The sequence below is a fragment of the Lissotriton vulgaris genome, chromosome 6 (genome assembly GCF_964263255.1).
Source record: "Lissotriton vulgaris chromosome 6, aLisVul1.2, whole genome shotgun sequence".
NCBI lineage: Eukaryota > Metazoa > Chordata > Amphibia > Caudata > Salamandridae > Lissotriton > Lissotriton vulgaris.
This window is the reverse complement of record NC_141694.1, coordinates 1,667,561,847-1,667,579,757: the sequence shown is the minus strand read 5'-3', so window position 1 is coordinate 1,667,579,757 and position 17,911 is coordinate 1,667,561,847. Positions and strand designations below refer to the sequence as shown.

At 43.7% G+C, this 17,911-nt stretch overlaps 1 protein-coding gene across 1 annotated transcript in view; it reads left to right on the top strand.

Annotated features, from left to right (window-relative positions):
* Positions 1-17,911, top strand: part of LOC147709279 (voltage-gated delayed rectifier potassium channel KCNH1-like) — an 815,455-nt gene that overhangs the window by 778,943 nt on the left and 18,601 nt on the right. The gene's annotated exons all lie outside the window — the stretch shown is intronic.

Genomic DNA, 17,911 nt, shown 5'->3' with positions numbered 1-17,911 from the left:
ACATCTGCTATAAATTCAGAAATGGATGCCTGGCTGGCATAAATGGAGTTACTATTTCAGCATTCTCCACAAGTGTGGAAAACAGTGGTGGCAGCCAGGAAATGGAGGGCAGTGGGATAGGCGGAAAAACATTTTTTTAAAAACGTACCTCCTTGCGCTGCTGTTGCCTCTGTCTCTCTGAGTCGAAAGCACATTGGCTCCCCTGAGCCAATCACAATGCTGTAATGTAACGCAGTAAATGGTCTGAGAGCCGTGGTTCGGCGCTCTGATGGGGAAAGGGAGACTGTGCATGTTCCCCACCCAGGCAGTGATACAAAGTGTGCATGACTGTTTGGCAAGCCTGAGACGGCCAGCCAAGCAGCTGTGTGTGCTAGGTGTGCACAGTCCACTCCTCCTCCCTGAGCCACCAGCCCCACCCCGCCCTAACCCATCCCTGCAGCAAAAAAAAAAGAAAATGATCATGACCTTGTAATTATCATTGTTTTTCCCCTTTTCCACTGCACTGAGAGCAGTGGGGCGACGCTCCTCCGCCTTAGCGGAGGGGCCGCCCCTGGTGGAAAAGTCTTCAGTAATAAATTCCACGCAGGGGGTAGGGGGTGGGCGTGACAACACATGGATGCGCTGTTATGTTCTGAGTTTCAAATCCTCATATCGCTGATACCCCCAGTGTTCTTCGGCAGGTAACTGCCCTGTCCTTGTTTTAGTTGCATCCGCATTCATCTGTGTTGCAAACCCTGCAACAGGAGTGACATCTGGATTTTCTGCGCCATTATCTAAGAATAAGATTAATAACATATTGCTTTGAGGTGCAAAGTAAAAGCTATTCACGCATTGTGGCATCAGTGAGCGGCAGGCCATCGAGGGACTGTGTGTTTTCACCCAGCATTAAAAGGGTGATCATCCGCCGGTACATATTTCAATCTGACAAACTAAAGCACAGCAGCAAAACAATAGCACACAGCAAGACAGGCCATTTTGCCAAAAGCAAACAGGGGCCCTTGTGATTTTACAAGGCGGCTTAGCTGCAGAGGGCACTCATTACACCTGATCCCTGCTGGGGCTGCATTCCACCCAAATGTTAATGCTGATGACACTTCCCGAATATCCTTCTGCTGCAGCATTCAAGGCAAGGGCAGGAAAATAGTGTATTGAGTTCAGAGTTATTTACTGCTCTCTGCCTGGTATTTTGTAACAAATATCTGCAATTATTTTTTTGAGGTAGTTTTACAAATTCCAGAGTTGCAGACATGGTAGAGAATGGGTCCCTGAGCTGACCACATCTGTAATGCTCACTTCTGCCATAAAAGTTATTATTCCACTAAGGTTACCTGTGTTCCCGTGTGGCGAGCTTCTATTAATTCGCTTCCACAGAAGGCCAATGAAGTAGGTATCACTTTAAAAACCTTTCTCATAAAGTAAAGCGATGTTTTAAATTCATAAAATATGTAGACTTACACCAGAACTTTACTTTAACAATAGATTTCGTTTAATAATTGTTCCCTTCTTGTAAAGTACTCCATATTAAATATGTATACATAATTTCTGGGTGCCTTCACAGTTGTTAAGCTCCTTGAACATTGAATGTAGTTTATTAAAATTTCTGATAACATCTGAGTGGTAAATTAAACATTTCAATGAGAGAACATTGTCACATGAATATTTAATCATTCATGCATTGATTCACTTATTTAAAAGAGTTAAGCTGTGAATTATTGATATTGTGAGTGCTCTATCCCTGTATTAAATGAAACACTGGATCGTACAGTCATTGAAATCACCAATAGTTCCTCTCATGTTGACGGTGGCACTACAGCCTTGAGTATGTACGTATATTTGTAGGGACATCTAGATGCTGAAAATGGTACTGCAGTATAGTCTACAATGTGTTCTGTTGAGTGATACAATTATTTATTAAAAATTAGAATTAATCAAAAGGAAATAAAGCAGAATTATGTCTATGGAGCAAATAATGCGTAGTACTTATGCATACAGTGAATGTAAGTCAAACACACATAATGCAAATGTCTTACTCAATAAACAATAATTTTTTATCATCTATATTTTTGAATAATGATTTTTTGGTATATGACAGTCACATATATCAATAACAGATAAAACAACATAAATTACGTGACTTTAGTGAGCCCATGTGACGTAAAGTGCATTGATTCTATATACAGAAAGAACGAAAAACACACAATTCATGAACGCATGAACAATACATGTAGGTTAGGGTCAGTCCTCCTAGTGTATCAGGTTCAACACACACCCTTCTAATTCCTTTGTTTATAATTCTAGGGTGATGAGACTGAGGACATGGACCAATCATAAGCGTCAACGTTTAATAATTAATTATACAGGGACCGATTCACAGAACTAATCTGAGACAAAATCCTAAACTTACTACTTATGGTATTCACAGAATGCAATTACGACTACTAACTTTACGTCCGCACTCGGGCCAGAATTTCCGCACCCGTGGTGGAAATCCCACAATTGTGCCGGAATTTCTGCACTGGGGCCGGAATCTCTGTTTCCAGACCGGAAAACCCACAATCTGGTGTTAATTGACTATATCTGATGCTTGGTGGGGATGGTAGACACTTGGACTGAGATTGCATTGAAAAAAATGCTCAACTGGCTAGAATGCGGGTATTCCGGCCCGGGAGGGGAGATTCTGGCACAAGTGCGGGATTTCCGCTCCAGACGTAAAGTTAGTAGTCATAAGTGCAGTCGTAAGTGCAGATTGAACATCTAGCAGCACCCCACCAATGCCAATGCTTTCCTAGACCTGATCTTCAGACTTTGCTACTTTGCCCATGTGGAGTCTTCCTGCCTTCAATGTGGAGGCTCCCGTCGAGGTCCTCCACAGTAGCCGGCCACTGTTGACAAGTTCTTCTTCAGATCCAGCCTACACCGACCTCCCAACGACCTAATCAACTAATATTTTCCCCAAGAAAAAGATCAAATCATGATGTTAAACGTTCCATGGGGCCGAACCTTGTCCCTGCATCTGACAAGCGCTCCAAGATGTTCTGCCTTAACCTTTGACTTTGACCGGGTCTAGTAGGCCCAGAAACCTGTGGTTGCCTCTTTGCACTTTTTGGCACTAGAAACATCTTAAACTTTGAAAAATCATATCTCTGGTACCCTCCATCCCATTATTCTCATCTTTGTGTCTATTTGCTCATTAGAATATACACTAGTTTTATAAACCGGAGTAGGGTTTTTATTGTATCGTGTGTTCTACTTTTTTAACTCTTTTGGTACTGATAAAAGCGCTCCACATTTCTCATAACTTAAACCTGTATGCTCTATGCTACAGCTACCAAGGGTTGAGTTCATACAGGGTTGAGCTCATATTTAAAGTATTGAGACCTTACTGGACTGGATAGTGTCATTATTACTTGAAGAGAACTACTATCTATGTCAACTAATAATCCACTTTCTCTCAGAAGGCATTCTCTTCTTTGAAATTGGTGGAAGTTTTTGGACAGTTGATCTGTTGTGTAGAATTTTTTTCACAGAGAGCCTTATGCCTAGTTTTGAGCTACCTAATCATATTGCAGACAACATCTTTGTGACATCATTTGTATATCAAGAGGTCCCTCAAAATCCATGCTAGTCTCTTTCACACCACAGAGTGGACATATGTGACTAAGAACTGGCCATTAAGCTGTCATCGCTGCTCCCAGGCACCATATAGCCAAGCTCACTGGGGCAAATTTGTTCTTGATTGGTGGTGTGGTAGGTAGATGGGCTGAAGGGTGCAAGAGTTTGGCCTCTCACACCCTCATTCGCAATTACTGCCCCTCTAAACCTCATCCAATCCCCCGACTAAATTCACCAACAGACGGTACAGCCTGAGGGAGGGAAACTGGAAGGGGAGAGTCTGGGAACACTCACTGGTCATGCCTAACACCCCGTCATTGGTTTTAGTAATGGGTTTTAGTGGGAGATGAAAGGCAAGCCTTGAGGATCCACCCAGCACATTCCTCACCCTCACTCCATGCCAACAAATGAATTTATAACAGGGTAAGAGACATGGCATAGGGTGGATGTGCCATTTACCAGTTAGGTAGGAGGAGCTAAACTGATGTATGTGTTGGTCAACCGAGGTACTTATTTCTATTTGCGGTGCAACTATTTAGACTTCCTAATATATGTGCTATTGACTCACTTTCTTCCTGTTTGTTTAATTTCATATGCAGTATTATCTATAATTCTAGAGTAACTATTGCACTCTTGTAATTAGCTCTCATTTCTTTCTTGCACTGTTCATCCTTTATGAAATAATGTTGCAGTCAATTCAATGCCGCTAACTACTTAGATCATAATATTTGATTGGCTGTGCATTTTCAGGTTATTTTACAATAGGAATAAGGCTGCTCTAATGCATCTCTTGCAGCCCTAATTTTCTATCCAATGCATGTCATTAACGTCTGTGCATTGTGAGGCATGAGTGAGGTGTGCTGTATTTACTTTGATAATTATATTTGATGTTCTTTCTGTTTTTATACTCCAGTGATTAAATATTAAATCTCCCTGGAGCTATACATATAGAGACTGTGTTGGACGTATAGCATTTAATGGCCTTAAGACTTTCATGCTGTGATGTATGGAATATACTTAATGTTCTTGAATCATTTTATTTCATTTTCCAAGATATGTCAGAAGCTTTCATGAGGTAATGGGGCTGCAGTGATGTATTTTATGCAGCACAGGTCTAGTTATTGCACCTAGTGATTTTAATGTAATGTAAGTGTACATTTATAAAGCGCAAACTGTCGCTCCGGAAGGAGCCTCCTGGCGCTATGTGGAGAGTCGGAAAGTCTGCTCGCTGAGGCCTTAAATTAAAGATAGGCATAGGCTGTCGATTACTCTGAATATCCATGTTTTGAGGGACTTTCTAAAAAGGATTTCAGACTTAAGTTGCCTTAAGTCGGATGGCAGTTGGTTCCAGGCCTTAGGGCCTAGGACACTGATCGTTTTGCCTCCTCTTGATTTATATTTATATTTTGGCTGCCTGAGGAGGTTAGCACCTGAGGACCTCAACATTCTTTTCGGGGCATAATAAATGAATCGTTTTGCCAAATATTTGGGACCAATATTGTTCATGCCTCTGAAAGTAATTAATAAAATTTAAAAAAGAATCCTTTTGTGGAGCGGGAGCCAGTGTAGGCTTTTCAGGGCAGCTGACGCCGATGTTCTTCAAGGCAGTTTTAAAACTAGGCGTGCTGCTGCATGCCGTACTGCCTGGAATTTTTTCAGTGTTTGCGTTTTTATGCCTGCGAGGATGCTGTTACAATAATCTAGTCGGGAAAGAATTAGTGCCACTGTCACTGTCTTTCTAGTGGCCACCGGAACGAAATCAAATTTTGTAATGCTGAAGCAGGTACCTGCTGTGATCTGTGCATGGTGATCAAATGAGAGTGCAGAGTCAAAATGCACTCCCAGGTTCCTTGCTGTGTTAACTGTTTGTGGTGAAGGTGCAGACCCTTCCGGCCACCAATCGATGGGAATAAATATCGTGTCTTTCCCGATAGGCATGATTTCCGTTTTCTCTGAATTGCATTTTAAATGGTTTGTCCTCATCCATTTGAACACTTCAGAGAGGCATTCTTTAAAATTAAGTTCAACCTCCGTTGAGTCATTTCCCATTGGACAATCAATTTGGGGAAACAACACTTACAACGCAACTTTTACAACGCACTACCTTTACAACGAAACTTTTACAATGCAACATCCATTACAACGCATGCCACTACAACGCAACCATTACAACGCATGCCACTACAACGCATACCACTACAACGCATGTCATTACAACACAGTCATTACAACGCATACCTACACTATCCAACACTTACCCACCTGTTGCACTCCCTGGAGTTAGAATAGTAATTTTTACCCCTACACTATCCAATACTTACCCTACTGTTGCATCCCCTGGAGTTAGAATAGTAATTTTTACCCCTACACTATCCAACACTTACCCTACTGTTGCACCCCCTGGAGTTAGAATAGTAATTTGTACCTCTACACTATCCAATACTTACCATACATGCAATGTAATGGTATGCGTTGTAATGGTATGCGTTATAAATGTAGTATGCGTTGTAGTGGAATGCGTTGTAAAGGTAGTTTCAAAGAATTCGTTGTAATGGCATGCTTTGTAATGGAATGCGTTGTAATGGATGTTGCGGTGTAAAAAATGCGCTGTAAAGGTATGCGTTGTAAAAGTATGCGTTGTAACGACATACATCCATCAATTGGATATCGTCGGCGTAAGACGTTACTTGAATTCCGAATTTTAACATCATTATCCTGAGCCCCTTGCAATTACTTCGGCTCTTTCCCTTTGTCTTTCGTACAGTGTGTCTTTTTAACCTGTATTAGAGAGTAATGAATTCACACCGCGATCTTTGGAGTTCAAATTTAGCAATTACATTAATGTGATTTTATTTTGGTCACTGCAGTGCATGATTGCTCATTGCTTTTAATTAAGAGTAGCTTTAATTAGCCGTTTATTAAATGATTTTCAGCTGGTGTAGGCAGTCATCTATGTCATCTAGGTTTGAAAAGCTAACATTGTGAGCTGTCTTCATCACATACTAAATATACAATAACCTGAGGTGTCTGCGTGTACTATGTCACTCTGCCCTTATCTACAAAGTCTGAGGCTTCTGAATCTTGATCATACTTTTATTGAGTCCTGCATCTACCTATTGGCCTCTCTTCAGTGACTGCTTTGTTTTTCTAGTATTAAACATTCATGTATTTTATCTGTTGTAACAGTTTTCTCCAGCTGTTACAGAACACCTTGGCTTTAGTATTAGTTGATAATCTGATCAGTTAGAAAAGGAATATGTGATTGATGAAGTTATGACATAATTGTGCTCATTGCCATATTTACAGCAAATTTGCTTGATTGTATTTATCCTATTTTCCCATTGGCCATGAAGTCATCATCCAACTGCTAAATGTAGTATTCTTTCTATGAGGGCTGGTGCTGCTGAACTTCACAAACACAAGAGCGCTGAAACTTTTCAGACACTAACCCCCCGTCACAGATCTGGGTTGAATCCCTCACCATTCTTTAGCTCACTTCGCCACCTCAGTTTAGACCCAGGTATATGGAAATCAGTCTTGACCCTGTGCCTCATGGGAACAGTCCAGCCCTAATTGTCAATCAATCAATCCGTATTTGTAAAGCACAAACTACTCACCCTTATGGGTCTCAAGGCGCTGGGGGCCGTTGTGGAAATTAAGTGAGCTATTGCCCAGAGTCACATGGTGCTGAGCTGCCGCCAGAGCTAGGGATCGAACCATGAACTCTGTGCTCCGAAGTCAGCTGCCCTGGCCGCTGCACCACACCTCTCCACTGGTCTTCCCTGAACCAGAAACAAGCATCCTTGGACCAGTTTCCGAGTAACACCTTTCATCAATCAGGCTAGCTGAAACCTGCTGAACTTCAGTCATGCCTGGGATACTGGTCATCAATAATTGAGAGCGATGTGATCTATATAGGCATTACATTTAATATTTTTGCCTATTATAATGTGCAATATCTCTGCTCTCGATTACACCTCTGCCTACCTAATTGACTAGAGCTCAGAGGCAAAAATTGTGAGAGGATCCTGATGATGATCTTTTTAAGCAAGGCATGAGGTCGAAACAATAAAAGTATAACAAACAGATTATGTTGTGTTCTCATTTAGAATTTGAGCTGTGAATTCTGGCAAATAATATTTCATCCTGCACTATTATCTGTGCTAGTATATACACATATATACAGTTCAGTTATGTCTTTTGTGTGATCACTGGGGACACCACCATGCACATTGTTATTGATCTGTTTCGTAGCATAACGATTAATATGTATTGCTGTCACAATTAAAAGTGACCAGGCCTAATCTAGTGAACTGGGCGTTGGGCTACCGTACTTGGATGTGCTATCCATTACTCTCCGCTCAGGTTCCCCTCCTCCTCGAAATTCTCATTATTGTTTGGTATCTGACCACAATGCGGATCAATGAAGTACAGGACTAAGACCTGCAGTGAGCTGGCTACAGCGCATGGGTTCTTGGAGATTTGGTGCTTGTCAATCTGATGCAGCCTCCTTCAGCACTGGCAGTTGAGTCGTGGTGGCCCCACAATTAAAGTCTGGTCACAGTCAACCTCCTATCTGCTTCTGAGTGTTGAAAGTGGGGTGAAGGCTCAAGGCAGCAGCTCCAGTCTCTCGGTCTTGGCAACACAGGATGAGTTGTGGTTGCATTTCCCGGGCACAGTGGTACAGGATGATTGCAATTCTTCTGTTTCTGTCTGGAACCGACATTCAAAGAGGCAGTATGATGTTACAATGCAAACAATTACAACGCCTGCTTTTACAACACGGTTTTTACATCGCAACTACCATTACATCGTATGATTTTACAACGTATGCCATTATAACTCATTTTTTAAAACTACCATTACAAAGAATTCCATTACGATGTATACCAGTGTAGGGGTAAAAATGACTATTCCCACTCCAGTGAGTGCAACAGTAGGGTAAGTGTTGGATACTGTAGAGGTGCAAATTACAGTTCCCATCTACGCCAAAACCCATACCCTCCCTAAAAGTTAAAAATCTCTATTACTTACCTTGTAATGTGTGGTAATGGCATGTGTTGTAATTGTATGCGTTGTATTGGCATGCATTGTAGTGACATGCGTTGTAATGACTGAGTTGTAATGGCATGCGATGTAAAGGCAGTTGCGTTGCAACAACTGAGTTGTAAAAGCAGTGTGATGTAATGACTGCATTGTAATGGATATTTCCCATGTCAGCCAACACCAAGGACACCCAGACCACTCTCCTTCGTCCTCCTTTGTCTGGCAATCTCCACCAGCAGCAGAGCAGCATTATGCTCTTACTGGACAGTCACACCTCCTGCAAGGTTTGTAGGCTCCTTCCCTCTCTCAGTTGGCAAATTTGCTTCTATAATAATAATAATAATAATTTTTAAAAATTGCATTTAGGACCTTGTATCTTTTATTTTAAATGTAATTTCTGGGCACTCACTTACCCAATTCCATACTTCTGCGCACGCCTGCACGGCAACTTGGGGCCAACAGCAGCCGATTAGGCGCTGCATCGGCTCCAGTCATTTTCGCCGTCGCCATCTTGGGTGAGTCAGAGGGCGAGCAGATTACTTGCTCGGCCCTCCCACCCTCCACAGCATAAAAGCCTCATTGCTTTCAGGCGCTGCAGCTTAGGCAGACTGTGTATCAGGTTCCTAAAGTGGAAGCCGGGAACATTGTGTGTAGTGAACCTTTTTTAAAAATTGCATTTAGGACCTTGTATCTTGTATTTTAAATTTAATTTTTGGCACTCACTTACCCAATTCCATACTTCTGCGCACGCCTGCACGGCAACTTGGGGCCAACAGCAGCCGATTAGGCGCTGCATCGGCTCCAGTCAATTTCGCTGTCGCCATCTTGGGTGAGTCAGAGGGTGAGCAGATTACTTGCTCGGCCCTCCCACCCTCCATAGCATAAAAGCCTCATTGCTTTCAGGCGCTGCAGCTTAGGCAGACTGTGTATCAGGTTCCTGAGGCGGAAGCCGGGAACATTGTGTGTAGTGAACCTACACACAATGTTCCCTCCCACCCTCCACAGCATAAAATGGCACTCCCTTCTCGGAGGCGCAGCGGACGGGCGCAGCGGGCGCGCCGGTGGCGCGCCAAAGGCGAGCCCGTCTGCGCCCGTCCGCGGCCGGCCAGGGCAAGGGGCATGGCACTCTGCCCAATTTGTTACTTATACTGCCTACGATTTGATACACCTGCACTCCCAGCGGCCCCTTTGTCCAACCACACTTGCCAGATTAGACTTATTGGGTCTGCTTTGCCCCTGATTAGCTTTCCCGGAGTTCAACCCTCTGTTAGCTGTGGCCCCTGCCCTTGTCATACAGACTCCTTTGGCCACCTCCCCCCCTCCCGCCAAAAGAGCTGCCAGCTCCAATTTTACAGTGAGCTATTTGAACACCCGCTCACTGGTCAAACATCAGCTGGAGATCTTCCAGCTTTTGGACTCGGATAAACCCGACATGTTTTTTGTCACAGAGACATGGCTGAATGAGGAGTCTTCTCCGGACATCCTCGCGGCGGTCCCGCCAGGTTATTATATTCTTCAAGCCAACAGAACCTCTAGTAAGCCGGGTGGTGGGGTGGCAGCTATTATTAAACGTCCCATTAGATTTTCTTCACTAGCTATTACTGCGATCCCTTTGGTCACCTGCCTTATTCTCAGACTAGATTCTCCAGTGGCCCCCTTATCTGTGTCTTAGTCTATCGGCCCCCCCAGTCCATGCCCAATTTCCCGTCAATGTTCAGTGATATGCTCTTCCAGCTGGTTATTAATAATTCAAAAATTTTGATCTCAGGGGACTTAACTATTGGCCCTCTGATGACAGAGAGAGTGCTTGTTCATCCACTTTTTCCGACTTATTACTGGGTATGAACTGCTCTCAACATATTCATCTAGCAACTCACAGCAAGGGCCACACCCTTGACCAGGTGTGGACCTCCAACCTGGATATCTCCTCTCCCCTTGTCCTTCCTTACACCTGGTCGTACCACTTTATTATTACATTCTCTTTCGCCATTACTACCTATGTTAGTCGTACTCTTGAGGGCAACCTTCCTGCTAGGAACTGGAATAGGGCCGACTTGGGCTCTTTTGTCACCTTACTTAGAGCCTCTTCCCCACCGGAGGGCGACTCGTTGGACACTCAAGCGCTGGGCCTGCAGCGCTGGCTCGAATCTGCTAGCGATACTGTAGCCCCGTTCAAACAGGTCAGGTTAAAACGCCCTCATGATGCGCAAAGATGGTTTTCAGAGGAACTTAAAGTAAAAAAACTTAAACTCAGACAGGCTGAGCGCTGTTGGCGACGAGTCTATGCTCCTGACAACAAGCTGGCATTCACGACCCTGCTTAAAGATTACAAGCTAGCTATCTTGCAAGCTAAAACTTCTTATTTTTCTAAGAAAGTTATAGACTCAGCCTTTGAGGCAAAAGATATTTTTTCTACTGTGGAAGAACTCTCGCACCCAGATAGGGTCACCATCAAACCTCCTCCCTCCCAGGCACTTTGTGACTCCCTTAACTTATTTGTTATTGAAAAAGTTATTAAAATTAAAAATAGTATTTCTTGTTTGGCCCCTCCTGATTCACCCACTCCTGTTTCCATTCCTGTTGTCCACAACCCGCAGCAAATTACACAGATACCTCCTATTTCGGAGGACGAGTTTCTAACTCTACTAAATAAGGTGAGCTCTGGCTCCCCCATTGACTGCTGCCCCCCCAACGTCCTGCGTGAGGCCTTCTCTGCCTGCCCCATTCCCCCTTTGTCTCTCCTCAACAACTCACTCAAAATGGGCTCAGTCCCTAGCTCCTTTAAAACCGCCGTTGTGGTGCCCATTCTTAAGAAACCCAATGCTGATCCCTCCCTTATGAACAACTTTTGCCCTATTTCCCTACTCCCTTACCTCAGCAAAGTTCTTGAGGCTCATGTTACTCACTGCCTGAGTTCATTTATTGAACACTCGCAGTTTCTTGACTCCCAACAGGCCGGCTTTCGACCTGCCCATTCAACTGAGTTAGTCATTCTCTCAGTGATGGAAGAGCTGCGGAGGGGGTCGGACTGTAACATCAGCCAGGCTTTGGTGCTTCTCGATCTGTCGGCTGCCTTCGACACGGTCGACCATAATATTCTGGTCGGCCGTGTCGAGGAGGCCGGCATCCGGGGATCAGCCCTTGACTGGGTTCGCTCGTTCGTGAGTGACCGTCAATTCAATTCAATTCAAAAGTGCTTTATTCGAGTATTACTCATAAAAGCAGACAAACATACACATAATAAAAATACAATTAAATTACAGTTTCGAATATGACTTTAGCACGATACATTTTAAAAGACAATTAAAAATTCATTTAACAAATATATATTGACAGAAAGTGCAAAGTGACCGTCATCAGGCTGTCCGCCTCTCTCAGTTCTCTGCTGACAAGGTTGGGTTAACATGCGGTGTCCCGCAGGGCTCCTCTCTTTCCCCCCTTCTTTTTAACTTGTACCTTGCCCCCCTCATCCGCTCCCTACGAGGCAGCAATGTCACTGCATTTAATTGTGCAGATGACATTCAACTGATCCTCGATATCGACTCCTCGGATCAATCCATTTACAACTTCCAGTCCAGTCTGTGTCACATCAGTGATTGGATGGGGCAAATTATTTGAAACTTAACCCCGATAAGACCGAATTAGTTCTTATCGGGGGTACCTCCAACCTGTGGAATTCCAATTTCTGGCCTACTCACTTGGGTCTCCCCCCCTTGCCCTGCTGATTCTGCCAAAAGCCTTGGGGTGGTCATCTGTAAAGATCTGTCGATGAAACCCCAGATTAACGCTGTGGTCTCTTCTAGTTTTTCTCACTTACGTAAAATCCGTAAGATATCTCGATTCCTTACCACAGAGGCCCTCACCCTGGCTTTACTGGCCCTGGTAATTTCCAGGCTAGATTACGCCAACTCCTTTTATGTTGGCATCCCCGCCTACCAGCTGAACCGATTACAGCTGGTTCAGAACCAGGCGGCACGATTGATCTTCAATCAGCCCAGGCACCAGCATGTTCGTCCACTATTTAAAACCCTTCATTGGCTTCCCGTGGTCGAACGGTGTAACTTTAAACTGGGCTGCACCATATTTAAAGCACTGGCAGACCTCTCTTCTCCATCACTATGCCCCCCCCGGAACCTCTGTTCCTCCCATCTTGCTTTACTTAAAACTCCCATTTTCAAACGCAAGAAATATGGAGGGCTCAAATTCTCGTTTCTTGCCCCTTCTTTTTGGAATGCACTCCCTCTAGAGTTCAGGCTCACCACTTCTTACCCTCGTTTCAGGTCTCTCCTGAAAACACATCTGTTCCGTAAGGCACACAACTAGTTCCCTCTTCCTCCGCTCCCGCCTGTTTCTTTCTGTCTCCCTACTGCCTATAGCGCCATGAAACCGTTAGGTGTAAGTGCGCTCTATAAGAATGTTTTACATTACATTTTTTACATTATAATAATAATAATAATAATAATAATGATAATAATAATAATAATAATAATACATACTTATAATGTGTGAACACATCACCCCTTAAGCTTTTAAGGTGCTGGGGGGCATTGGGGAGATTCAGTGAGCTATTGCCCAGAGTCACATGATGTTGAGCTGCCACCGGTGGGAGGGATAATACTGTGAGCCACCCTGCTCAGGAGTCAGCTGCTCTGGCTGCTGCGCCACACCTCAGCCTTCTAGACACCTCGGGTTAAAAGAAGAGCTTCTTCTGGCAAGGCAAGACATCAGGGGTGATCTCCCCTCACCTCTTTGAAGCTGACTGTCAGGGAAACACTAGCTTTAGTTCAACAGCAGTACTCGGAGTATGCTGCTAAGCACTCCATTCCCTGATCATAGAGAACTTGGAAATGATACAATAAGAGAACCACTGACATTTATATAGGAAAAAGCAAATAGGAGATGTGGATTCACTATCTGCAAGTTCACACCAATTTAGCCTGGTTATCCTTTCCAGGCTGCTCTTAAGGCACATCCGCTATATAGATTGATGCTCTTTACAGCAGCGTAGTTTCCAGCCACAGCACCCACCACAGACACACAAAGAGGTGTGTGATCTCTCTAGATGGCTGTCATCAACCTCAATGAACAGTGGGAAAAGCAAAAGGCTGGCCTCACCTAAAGGGTCCCTTTCACCTTGAACAAAAGAGCCTGCAGTCCCAAAATTCACCCCACCATCTACCAAATGGCAGCGCAGTGGGAAGACTAATCAGGGGCCCTTCTTAGGAAAAGGCTTAATTGAATACCTAAAGGAGCCTTGTCTTGTATCTGCCCACTTAGTAATATAGACAATATCGCTTAAGCTTCAGATCTGTCAGCAGTTCACTTACACTGTCTGGTAAAATCACCTCACCTCCATCTTGGCTCACTCATGCACACAATGCATGTACCATGCAGGCCACATTCACAATCATGCTGAAAATACACTTGCGATGTTAGCAATACAATCTTGGTTAGTGCATAGAAGTGTATCTTTACATAAGGGAGCCAATAGGCCTTCACTTCAGCAACACAGGCAAAACGTTCTGGTTACAACAAAGGATTCACTAACCACGGTACGCGCTCTATGCACTATTTATTTATTTATTTTAGGTTTTTATAGAGCGCATAGTCACCCTCGAGTATCCCAGCGCTGAACCTCGTACTCCTACAGGGGGGGCACTAACCATATGACGGGGATAGTAATCCACCGTCAATACAATGAGGGTTCTTTTGTCGTACCGCCAGGCCACAGCAAGGGCCCAGGACCTCATTCTTGTCAAGAAACAATTGTCTCCCTAGTCACCAAATAAATGTTACCAAATGTCGTAAAGCTTGTCTTTCGGTATTCACAAAGGACATTCACTACTAGTAAATGTCCTTTGTGAATACAAAAAGTCCTAAAGTTAGACTTTCATCTCAGTTTACTTTTGTGAATCGGGCCCAGTGTTTAATCGCTAAGGGGAACAAAAAAGGGAACCTTACTCACTGAGGAACCAGGGTACGTACTTTATATGGAAAACATTGGTTCCAGTGGAGCAATGTATGTACGGTCTTTAGTCAGTACAAAGCATAATATCAATGACAGTTTGAGGGTTCAAAGGGGATATTTGAGAGAGAGATAAAACTCGTAACACCAAGGTTCATATCATAGTTGAATTTGTATTATTCTTTCAATTGAAATAAAACACATATAGATTACACACGTAAGGTTTTCAACAGTGCGACGTGTCCCAAGTGTATTATGAGAACCAAAAAATAAAAACCAAAAGAGTTGAGTGACATCAAGTGAGATATATACAAGGTTTCTACAGAATGTATTTTTCGAGGAAAACGACCATTAGAACGATAAATATAACAGAATGTTTCAGCGAATATATACAGTCATAGGCCAGTGCCTATGACTGTATATATTCGTATTTGTATGGTTCGTTTCCATAGAGCGTCGACGGCGTTTCGACCCGGAAATGGATAAGGGGGTCTCGTCAGGACCAGGGAAGGGGGGGACATCTAAGAGGTGAAAACAAAAGAGTAAGGACTGGACCAATATGTGTTTAAAGAGAATGTAAAGGACCACTAGATGAGCTTAATTACCTGACTCATGTGAGCTCAATCACTGGGTGAAGTGTGCCAACCCTGTGTGAAAAACCGTAGAGTAAAAATACTCACAGTGAACCCAGCGGGGTTCTTTTTCATGGCGTTGAGAAGGGGAAGAGAGAAGAGAAGGAAATCAGGTAAGGGGCCATCCCGGTATGAAAACTGGTATACAGTGCAGCGCAGCAGAGAAAAAACACAATCTGTCCTGCAACAGGAAACACACTAAATCTTCCATACATATCTTCGCTGCCACCATATGGTAAATTATAAAAGTAAGTTCACATTTTTGTTTACCTGAATATTTGCATATGGTGGTCAATGGAAGCCAGATGAAGAGTTGTAGAGTAGCTTGTTAGTGGTGGCTGGAGGCACGTGCGAGAGCCCCCACCCTCCTCCACCCAGTCAGAGATGGGCGCAGTTTAACAAGATCATTTCAGCAATAACACATTGGCGCTTGGTCGGCGGTTCTGCTGCTTCTAAGGTCTGAGGCCAACATGAGAATCCTGAGCTATGTTTTTTTTCTTCTCTGTGACCATTGAGCTGAGTTTGCCATCGCATCACTCCACATGAAGAAAGACATTACTTGTACTCCTTTCAGATGAAATGCGACACAGCACGTAATGCAGATTACATTGCTAACCTTCTCTCACATTTGACGAGGTGACTCCTTCTGTTATCACGGGGCAAAAAGCGTGAATCTACGGAAGGGTCATTTGTGCACTTTGATTCTACATATGTCACACGTTCTCCAGTTTTCCATATAAAACATATTTCTAGTTACAAAGTTATTCGTTTTATAGTGACAGTATTTCGTTTTACCTCAAAAGAACGACTCCATGTGATGTGACCCTGGGTTTGCTCAGATACAGAAAAAGATGTCATGGGGCCTCCCAGCGAGGTTTTGTCTCGTTGTAATTTACGCTTGTAACCGCAAAAAATATATTTGATGACTTCTGAAGCCATATATTACACAGTTGTACGTATAGTTTAAGGTGGAGACTCGCGCCCTTCCAAGGCAATGGTGGCGATTAGCCATTAGCAGGGCTGCTGCACTTATGTGGCAGGGGAAGACCAAGTTAACCAGCAGGGTTTACTAAATATGTGGTAAGAAAAGCTAATCTATGCCACTTAATGCAGCACATTTTGTGGTAGTGTTACCTCATTATTTTGTAATTTCTACCCATATTAACACTAGCTAGGTACAGGCTTTTACCTCATTAGTGCCAATCTGCCACCTAAATACAGCAATAAGCAAATGAAAGATGACCAGTCCATCTTTTCAAAGGGCCTTTCACTGCGCAGCAACTCTGTTGACGCATTTTTAGTGACCTTTCATTAGTTGGGCTAGAAAACAATTTTTCTTGTTAACCCTCCCACGCTGGTGACGGAACCATTCCGTCACGCCCCTCGGGTGGGCTGTGCTGGTGACGGAACGGTTCCGTCACGGCCCGATCGACGCGTCTGCGCGGCGCTGATTTTGCCCCTGCGCAGTGCGTTCTATTGAGCGGGCGGGGCCGTGACGGAACCGCTCCGTCACAAGCACAGCTCACCCGAGGGGCGTGACGGAGCGGTGCCGTCACCAGCATGGGAGCGCCGCGCGGCCCACCCCCCTGCCCCTTAGCACTGCTGCGGAATAGCTGCCGCAGCGAAAGGGTTAACATCTCCAAATTATGCAGCAGAAGATGGGTTAAGTGGCATATGCGGCAAATTCTTAACTCTGCAGCTAACGCAGCAGCTTTGAATGCTATTGTAACTTTGTGGATATTCACAAACACTCCTACTGGTTTTCACAAACAATTTTCACACTTAAATGGAGTGCAAAAACACATCAGGACTTAGAGTATAAAGTGAATGGAAAAAAACTTCGAACGTATTTGGAGGGTGATAAGGATTTCTTCACCAATTCACCATTTACAAATACACATGGCTTGTCCCGCCTAATTCTCTCACAGAAACTCCCACATTGTGAAAGATACATCTGGCATTTACACTATCGAACGTATTACATAGGTTCACTTTCACTTGTTTTTCTCCTCTCAGAGCCTGCTTGAACTTTAATGCCTTTAACATGACCTTGGCTGCCCACAGCAGTCCAGTCATTAACACCAATAAGCCAAGGCTATCATTATGCCAGGGTGGCTAATTATGATAGTTGGACAGCACCCTTCAAAAGTTATACATTGTTGCGGAACAGTTATTAAAAGCATATAAATGAACAGAGTAGTGTTTTTAATATGAATTGCAAATGTTTTCCCATGTTTGTAAATCACCTGTCTTTAAACTAGTGACTGGACCCCCGAACCTTTTCTGGTTCTGTTCTCTATTCTCTGGTTTGGGGCGTCCATGTATATACAAATTGTGTAATATAATATTAATTAAATTTTTGTAATATATGTTTTTGTATGTGCTTTGTATAGCCCTGTAGAAGTCCGGCAACGGACGAAACGCGTCGGCTATCCGCAACTTAAAAGACGCCTCTGACATGGATATCACCTCTATTCTACAAATGGGATATACCTTGCAGAGATTGGACAGATCAGAAGGTAGAGGAGGCGGCCTAGGCATCCTTCTTAAAAATCATTACCTCTGTAGAACCTCATCGGCTGGTATTTCTAACTGTGAGAGTATGCTATTCACTCTTGAACTTTCACCCACAGATACATTCTCTGGTGTACTTATT